General features: G+C 39.5%; 1 long non-coding RNA gene across 1 annotated transcript; it reads right to left on the bottom strand.

Annotated features, from left to right (window-relative positions):
• Positions 1-213: 213 nt before the first annotated feature.
• LOC115578390 (uncharacterized) lies at positions 214-4,630 on the bottom strand. Its single transcript, XR_003983436.1, has 3 exons — positions 4,361-4,630; positions 3,526-3,679; positions 214-2,053 (listed from the first exon to the last, which is right to left on the bottom strand). It is a non-coding gene; the product is annotated as an uncharacterized LOC115578390 (long non-coding RNA).
• Between the last annotated feature and the right edge of the window lie 3,042 nt (positions 4,631-7,672).

The raw sequence follows: 7,672 nt of genomic DNA, 5'->3' as shown, positions 1-7,672 counted from the left end.
AAGACAAATATACAGCTTTATTTGAAAGAGTACATTTATTGTAAGAAACAAAACTGGAAATAAGCCTACTCAAGTTTAAAAACACCACTCCGACCAGAGCCAGTCTTGACCAATTTCGTGCCCCAGGCAAGATTTCAGCTGGTGCCCCTTGCATGTTAGACATTGCCATCACACAGCAATGACATTCATACATTCACAAAGACACTGTATTGCTTTAAATCAATTTTCTTTATTTTAGAAATAACACAGTATTATAGAAATAATTGGATAAAGTGAAATATGTATACAATATAAATGAGATATTGCACAAAAATATAGTATCAAAGAACTCAGTGCAGATTTACAAGTACAATATTTCAATAATTGCACACAAATATTATTACAGAAACCTCAGTGCAAAATGCATAATGTAGATATCTGTTGGGAGACCACATTATTTACTCTAACGATGTTCACTGAGATGCTCTTGTCCCATAGAAGATCTCAGGTAGGTTTTAATGAGTTTGAACCTAGCTGTGCTGACATAGAGGGGAGAACTGATGCTACATCGCTAGGCTATTCTGAGGTGGGAGGGACAGGGGCACACGGTTCGAATTACACAGTGGCTTTCGGGGGAGCCCAATTTTCCAGTGCGCTCCGCTACTAAACATGTCACACACACATACATGGAAATGCGCGGCAAAGCAATCAATTGCAGGGTAACTTCAAAAAACATTCTACTGTTACTACTACAGACAGTTAATACTGTTAATAACATTTCAGAGAGGCAGCATTACAACAACAACATTATAAGGCTACTGTTTCAAAATCAGAGAATACATTTATTAATCAGAGCAAAAAAATTAATTAAATAAGTAAAAAATCACACAGCAGGGGGACACAGTCAGAGTTGTTCTGCTTGTCATACACACTCCTTCAAGAATCACATGTGGTAAAACAATAAAGCTGAACATTTGTCAAACATTGTATAGCAAACTTAAGACATTTTGGAAAAAAAGAGACTTCTTGTGCGTGTATTATTATTAGTTCCATTGCTGATCAAAATCAAAATGAATGAGTACAGCTTTAACAATTGTATTTGGAAAACACGAACAGGACATATGCAGAAGCACAATTCTTCACTCAGAACTGAGATTAATTTCTCTCCCAACTCTTAGGGGAAAAAATGTGTCTATGAGAGCTCACCCGCGCATGGTGCTGCGCTGTTTAAGACTTTTATGGGTTTTACAGAGCCCTGCTGGTATCAGGTATCAACATTATCATCTGATCTTTGTGAATGTTAACTAATGAGAAGAGTTCTTGAATCAGAATGATTTCACTCAGACAGTTGTTTTTACATGGGAGGACCTTGCCGCTCGCTCTCTCTATAAGCCTATAAAGTTACAGAAGGCAGGAGGGCAACTGTTGGGTGCTGCTACTTTCCTCAGTAGAACACCAGTAAAGCCACAGCAGACCAGCCATCTCATTTCATCTTCTATGTTTTCTTCCAGCTGGGTGAAAGTCACATAAAGCACAGCTAATCACAACTCTACACTATGTTAATTAATCGCTGTTGTTAGGTTTATATAGCAGGCTCCATGAGTCGGACACCGACTCACGGAGCGGCCCCCGGTCGGTCAGAGCGTAACTGAGCCCGGCCGTGGCGGGGGGGACAGCAGCAGCAGTCACACCGAGGATCAACAGCTGAGGAGCGGTGGAGCTGAGGCGGAGGCTCCGATCCTCCCCGCCGGACTTAACGGTTTTAACCTGCTTTTATCTCAGCGTCATAACGCTTCTGGTACATGTTCGGCCATTTAAAACAATAGGTTTTACTATTATTATTTATTTCAGGAAACTTAACCTACAGAAAATCAAAATCTGTATGTGACACAAAAAGGAACAGGTTTTTAGAGTTCCCCCTAAATGTCTCTAAGTACGCTTTCAGGGGAGCTCAGGTCCTTTTCAGGGGAGCCGAGCTCCCCTTAGCTCCCCCGTAATTCGAACCATGCAGGGGCACTTGCTGCTGCATTGCTGGAAGGTGCTGGGGTTGAGGTGTCAGCAGGTTGCCGAGGATCTTCATGTGGGAGCAAAATGAGAGGAGTAAATTTGACCACTGGTTGTTACATTAAACTGATATATAAAACTGCTGATAGTGAAATGGGTAACAGCACCTAAGCCACATTATAGCCAGTGGTGGGAGAAGTATTCAGATATTTACTTAAGTAAAAACACCAAAGTATCAGTAGCAAAATGCAGTTAAAGAATTATAGTAAAAGTACTGATTTGGTCCCTCTGCATACGATTATATATGACATAATAAGATTACTAATAATAATAGTACTTGTAGCTTTCTAAGTAAATGTAGCTTACTTAGTTACTTTCCACCAGTGATAACAGTAAACATTCTAAATGGTAAGAGTTTAACACCTGCATTCTTAAACAAAACATGTATTCAATAAAGAATTGCAATGGTTTGAAACTATTAACCAAACGTGATGGAAATTGGAGAGCTATTTAAAGGGATAGTTCGTGTTTTATGAAGTGGGGTCATCTAAAGTACATATTCGATCTGTTCCTTACCGTAAACACCAATCAGCGCAGCCTCAGTTTGGAGAAGTAGAGAGCCGCTCCAGCCCAGACGCTCAGCTTTGTACTGCAGTGAACGTGGTCCAGGGAAAAAGCTAAATTTAACCACCTAAAACAAGGCTCACCTAAAAAAATCTATAACAGTTCAAGTAGGCCTATATGTTGTATAGAGAGAATTCACACCGCTTTACATCGCCGTCAGACCGCCCTTTCTTTTGGCACTACATTTTCTCAACCGTAGAACCTCCGTATCCCTACACATTAGCGCAACTGGGTAACAGGTGATCTGCAAGCGGCAAAATACAGTGTGAGGCCCAGCTGCTGGATGAGAGGTTTACTTTTGATAAAAACTAAACATAACAGACCGTTGAACCTCCGTATCCCTACGCATTAGCGAAAATGCGTAGGGAAAATATAGTGCCAAAAGAAAGGCCGGTCTGACGGCGAACCTCTCGTCCAGCAGCTAGGCCTCACACTGTATTTCGCCGCTTGCAGATCACCTGTTGCCCAGTTGTGCTAATGTGTAGGGATACGGAGTGCAGTACAAAGCTGAGCATCTGGGCTGGAGCGGCTCTCTACTTCTCCAAACTAAGGCTGCGCTGATCGGTGATGACGGTAGGGAACAGATCGACTATAGATATGTACTTTATATGACCCCACTTCAAAAAACACGAACTATCCCTTTAATTGACTAAGCAGGGCTAACACTAGCTAACACAACTGAGATGCCAACAGAACATGTCTGCCTGGTTTCTTGAGGCAGACAGTGAATGGTTTGTGCGTCACACTTAAAAGGAAAGGTGTATTTCACAAAAATATTTTGTAGGTTATTCCCCAAAGACCTTAATAGTCTTTTCAACATGCCCTAATGACTATAGGGTGGAGTAACTGACAACAAACGCTAGCTTTCTATTAAATACACTATATTCCAACAGTAACTACATGCATCCATCACATTACCTCCTTCTTTCCCGTTTTCCACATCTTCTCTTCTTCTTTTTCTTCCGTGGGCACCAGAGGGATCTGGTCTGTTTGACATGATTGCTGATCAGCTGTTGTACATGCCATGTTTCAGTCACAGGTGAAACCAATGGCAGATGATGGCTTACTAGAACTGTAAATAGAGTGACCTTAGTCCCCACCTATTTGTGTGACCCTGTTGGATGCACACCCTGCGATTGAAGATACTTTACATCTGCTGCAAAAGCCTAAGTAAATCTAGCCTGGAGTGCTTTGTATATTTATTCATACACATTCATTTTTGAGGCCTACAACATTCTAAGAAAGCAGTACCATCACACACACCCACTGCCATTTCTATGGCAACAGTTGCTATAGTCAAATATCCAGTGAGCAGCACACTCCATACTAGAAAACATACATCACCAGCATCACCTACATTCACAAATATAAAAAGACATCTGTATTTCTAGATTAGAACTGATGAGGACTTGTGCAGCTATATCGGGCCCATGGTCTGACAGGTCTATGCCCCAGTACAAAAGAGGAAATGCTTCATCACTGAAAGTACAAAAACAGGGAGTGACTCACATATAGAAAGAGGAGGAAGTGACAAAGACAAAACAACGAACGTTTTAGCAGTGATCTCTACTTTTTTTGTAACAGTATTGTATAGTCAGGAGGTTAACCCTTTCCTTTAATCTATCAAGTTACTAAATTGTACGAAAGTGGTGGTGGTTTCCTATTTAAAAACTGTGTGGTTTATCAGAAGCTGAAGCCAGTGTCGGGTGTTATGTCTTTGTCAGTCTCAATCATGAACATAGTGCCAACTCACCCGCAGGCTGATCTCCCTCATCCTCTCTTGCCGCAGCTTCGACAGATTGGTAACTCTGGACATTGTGACAGCTGTATTATCTCACAATGACAGATTCAAACGGCAAGTCAGAAAATGAAATATCCAATATTAACGTTTGTACACTTCTCTGTGGAGCCCTCACAACCCTACCGAAGAGGAAAAAACTAAAAAAATATTTCCTCACTGGCCAACTGCAATGTGCTTCTGCTTCTAGTGAAGTGGCTGTTCCTGTGAGAAATCTGACTTCTGAATCATCACCGCCCCCTCACTCACACACATACACACACAGACACACACACACAGGAATACATAGCATTCAGCTGTCTGTGAATGCTTGGTATAGACTATTATTTTCTCTTTGCTACATCCCAATATTAAACCATTTATTTAATGCTCACATTCAACAGTAGCTATTCACAAAGACCAGTGAGAAGAAGAAAAAAGTGAAATATGTGTATTGTCTTGTCAGATTATCAAAACATTCATGGTACATTTATTACATTTATGTTTAAGAGCATGGGTCTGATGTACTGTAATAATAACAGAATCTCAAACTGAAACACAAGCGTCAGAAAGTATGTAGCTCCTTTATCTGATAAGAAAGCCGAAACATGAAACATGACTTCCCTGATAAGTGAGTGAGTTTTATGTTGTTGTACAGTCAAAATATTAGGGGTAATGCATCCTTTTAGATCAAGTGTCAGGTCATCACCATGCAGATTCATTGGAGCTGCTGTACAAGCTATTCACAGGGGAGGTTTGGAAAGAAGATGATTATTAGTCATTATTCTGATTATTCAGGGATTGCCAGTGGGGCTTGTTCGACATTACCAGAAAGCTCATCCTTTCTATGGTCTCAACCAGTGTTGCCACTGGTTACGACTTGGCTACTGAGATTAGACACCTCAACTGCTTGTGTGTGTGTAAGCATGCCTTGGTTTGTTTGGACTAACCTTGTGATAAGGGAAGAGGACCACAGTGTGGCAGGAAATATAATGACACAGTGCCAATCGTAGTCTTGACACACACTGTCAAACATGAAACAGATATATATTATTCACAATGAGTGCATTCAAAAGTAATACTGACTTTGGTATTCATCTAGCACCATCACAAGGTCAGAACTGCAGTCTGTCTGCTCAATATCCACACGTTAGCCATGTTATTGTGATGGCATTATATGTATTGAGTACAACACTCCGCAACTGGATATCGGACTTCGTCACAAACATTTCCAAGTGAGATTAGTTGGCAGTCACACCTATATACATTCATGCTCAAAACGGGAGCCACCCAGGCTGTGTGCTAAACCCCCTCCTGTCCACACTGTACACCCATGACTGCACTCCCAGACATCAGGAGAACTCAACAAAGATGAGCGTTACATATCGGGAGGAAATCAACAATCTTGCAGCGTGGTGCACTGAGAACAATCTGTGATTGGATTTTATTTTAGCGTACACTAATAAATTAAATAAGCCGTACTAGAAATAATAATAATAAAGATGAAATAAGCCATCATTTGTATCAAATTTGGCAAAAAAATTACGTGGCATAGAAATAATGTGGTCTTTATTAGATAGTTAACAAAGATAGTTAAAAGCTAAATACACTTATAAAATGTAATAATCCATAATTTGTATTAAATTAGGCAAAAACTAGAAAAAATTGGTCTTTTTTAGAAAATAAACATAGAAGACACTGTTTTTTTATATTTAGTTTTTGTTTTTAATTGGCTCAACAGTTAACATTAAACCTGAAAAAATAGTGCTTGAAATTGAAAAAGTTTAACAAGCTGTTACTTACTTCTTGTGTTACTTTACAAAAAGAAAAAAGGATACCTGAAGAATGGCCCTTTATTCCTCCAAGGTCAAAACTGCAGTTGCTCCAGCCCCCCATGAGGTCTATGTGTGCACATGCATGGATGACTTTCTACATCAGAGCTGCTTCACAGCTGACTGCAGAAGCCTCAATGTCTCACAGGCTAGTGACTTATCAATTACAAATACTTTGTTTGTCAGGATAATCGTTTAAATTTTAGTCCTGATCACCTGAAACTTGTGGCCACACACTACTGACTTTATTGAAGAGAATGACAGTATCTCCACATGCAGCACTGACTCACCATCAACACCCAACTTATCTGTGTAATTTTTCACAACTCTATTCATTTTAGAAATGTTTCTGCTAAATGTACCTCAGATTACCTACCTCAGTGTATGATGTTTATATTTAAACTGTGGTTGCAGAGAGAACAGTTCTAAATGACTGTATACTTAACTACCCTCAAGTTTAAAAAATACATCTTACAAATGATTCAGAGAGGTGGAACAATTATCAACCACTGCGATACAGGTAGGTCACTCCTTTCTTTGCTGATGTAGCTGAGGAATGAACAACATTAAGATCTGCCTAGTCTGAAAGGAAATGCACATAATTTTGATAGGACCTCAAACAATCAGTTCATCACTGAAATGTGGAATATATAATAAATACGTGATTGTTTATATAAAAGTTCTAAAGCAGTGGTTTAACATGTTTGCGTAATCTAATAGTTGACAGAGTAGGAATCACTGAATGGCAGCAAAAATAAGTATACACTATCTGTAGCAAAATATCTGAAAGATTGTTATGTTCCTTCAATGGGAATGAAAATAACGTATCCTTTTTCTTGTTTTTATCCACTGTGTTTCACCATTCTGAGAGAAAAAAAAGACATTTTATAAATGCATTTCATCTTGCAAGATGATCGCCTCAGAAGTCCCTAGCAAATATGAGTTCCTGGAAGTTCTGGAGGAGAGCTTCTTTGGAAAGGTGGTGAAATGTGGTAAAAGGGACACCGATCAGATTGTAGCTGTGAAGATCTCCAAATTCTTTGACAAATGTAGCTGCGAGAAGGTCAGAAGCTTTGTTGATTTTGATCATCACATTTTTAAAAAGATATTATAGTCAAAGGTGAACCTAGTGCCTAGTGCAAAAAGGTAATTCATTTTACTTAGTGCAATCAAATGATACAAATAAAAGACAACACGCTCAACTTATCCTTCTGAGTGAAATCAGAACCATCATCCAACAGGCATGAGCACAGCACCATAAGATGGAAACAGAGCCGGAGTGGGACTCATTTTCAGCCCTGGAGTTTCATGCCTCAGACCGGCCCACTTTAGATCACAACCTATTATATTAAAATAATGTAATTATAACATGTTAAGCCCTGCTCTCCAAAGCCTTGTAATTCTGTGTATTTTTTCTAAAATAATCCCAATTCAGTGCAAGTAATGGTTGCTGCAC

The sequence above is a fragment of the Sparus aurata genome, chromosome 3 (assembly GCF_900880675.1).
Source record: "Sparus aurata chromosome 3, fSpaAur1.1, whole genome shotgun sequence".
In the NCBI taxonomy this organism is placed as follows: domain Eukaryota; kingdom Metazoa; phylum Chordata; class Actinopteri; order Spariformes; family Sparidae; genus Sparus; species Sparus aurata.
Note: the sequence above shows the minus strand (reverse complement) of the source record. Positions and strands in the feature narration are given on the sequence as shown.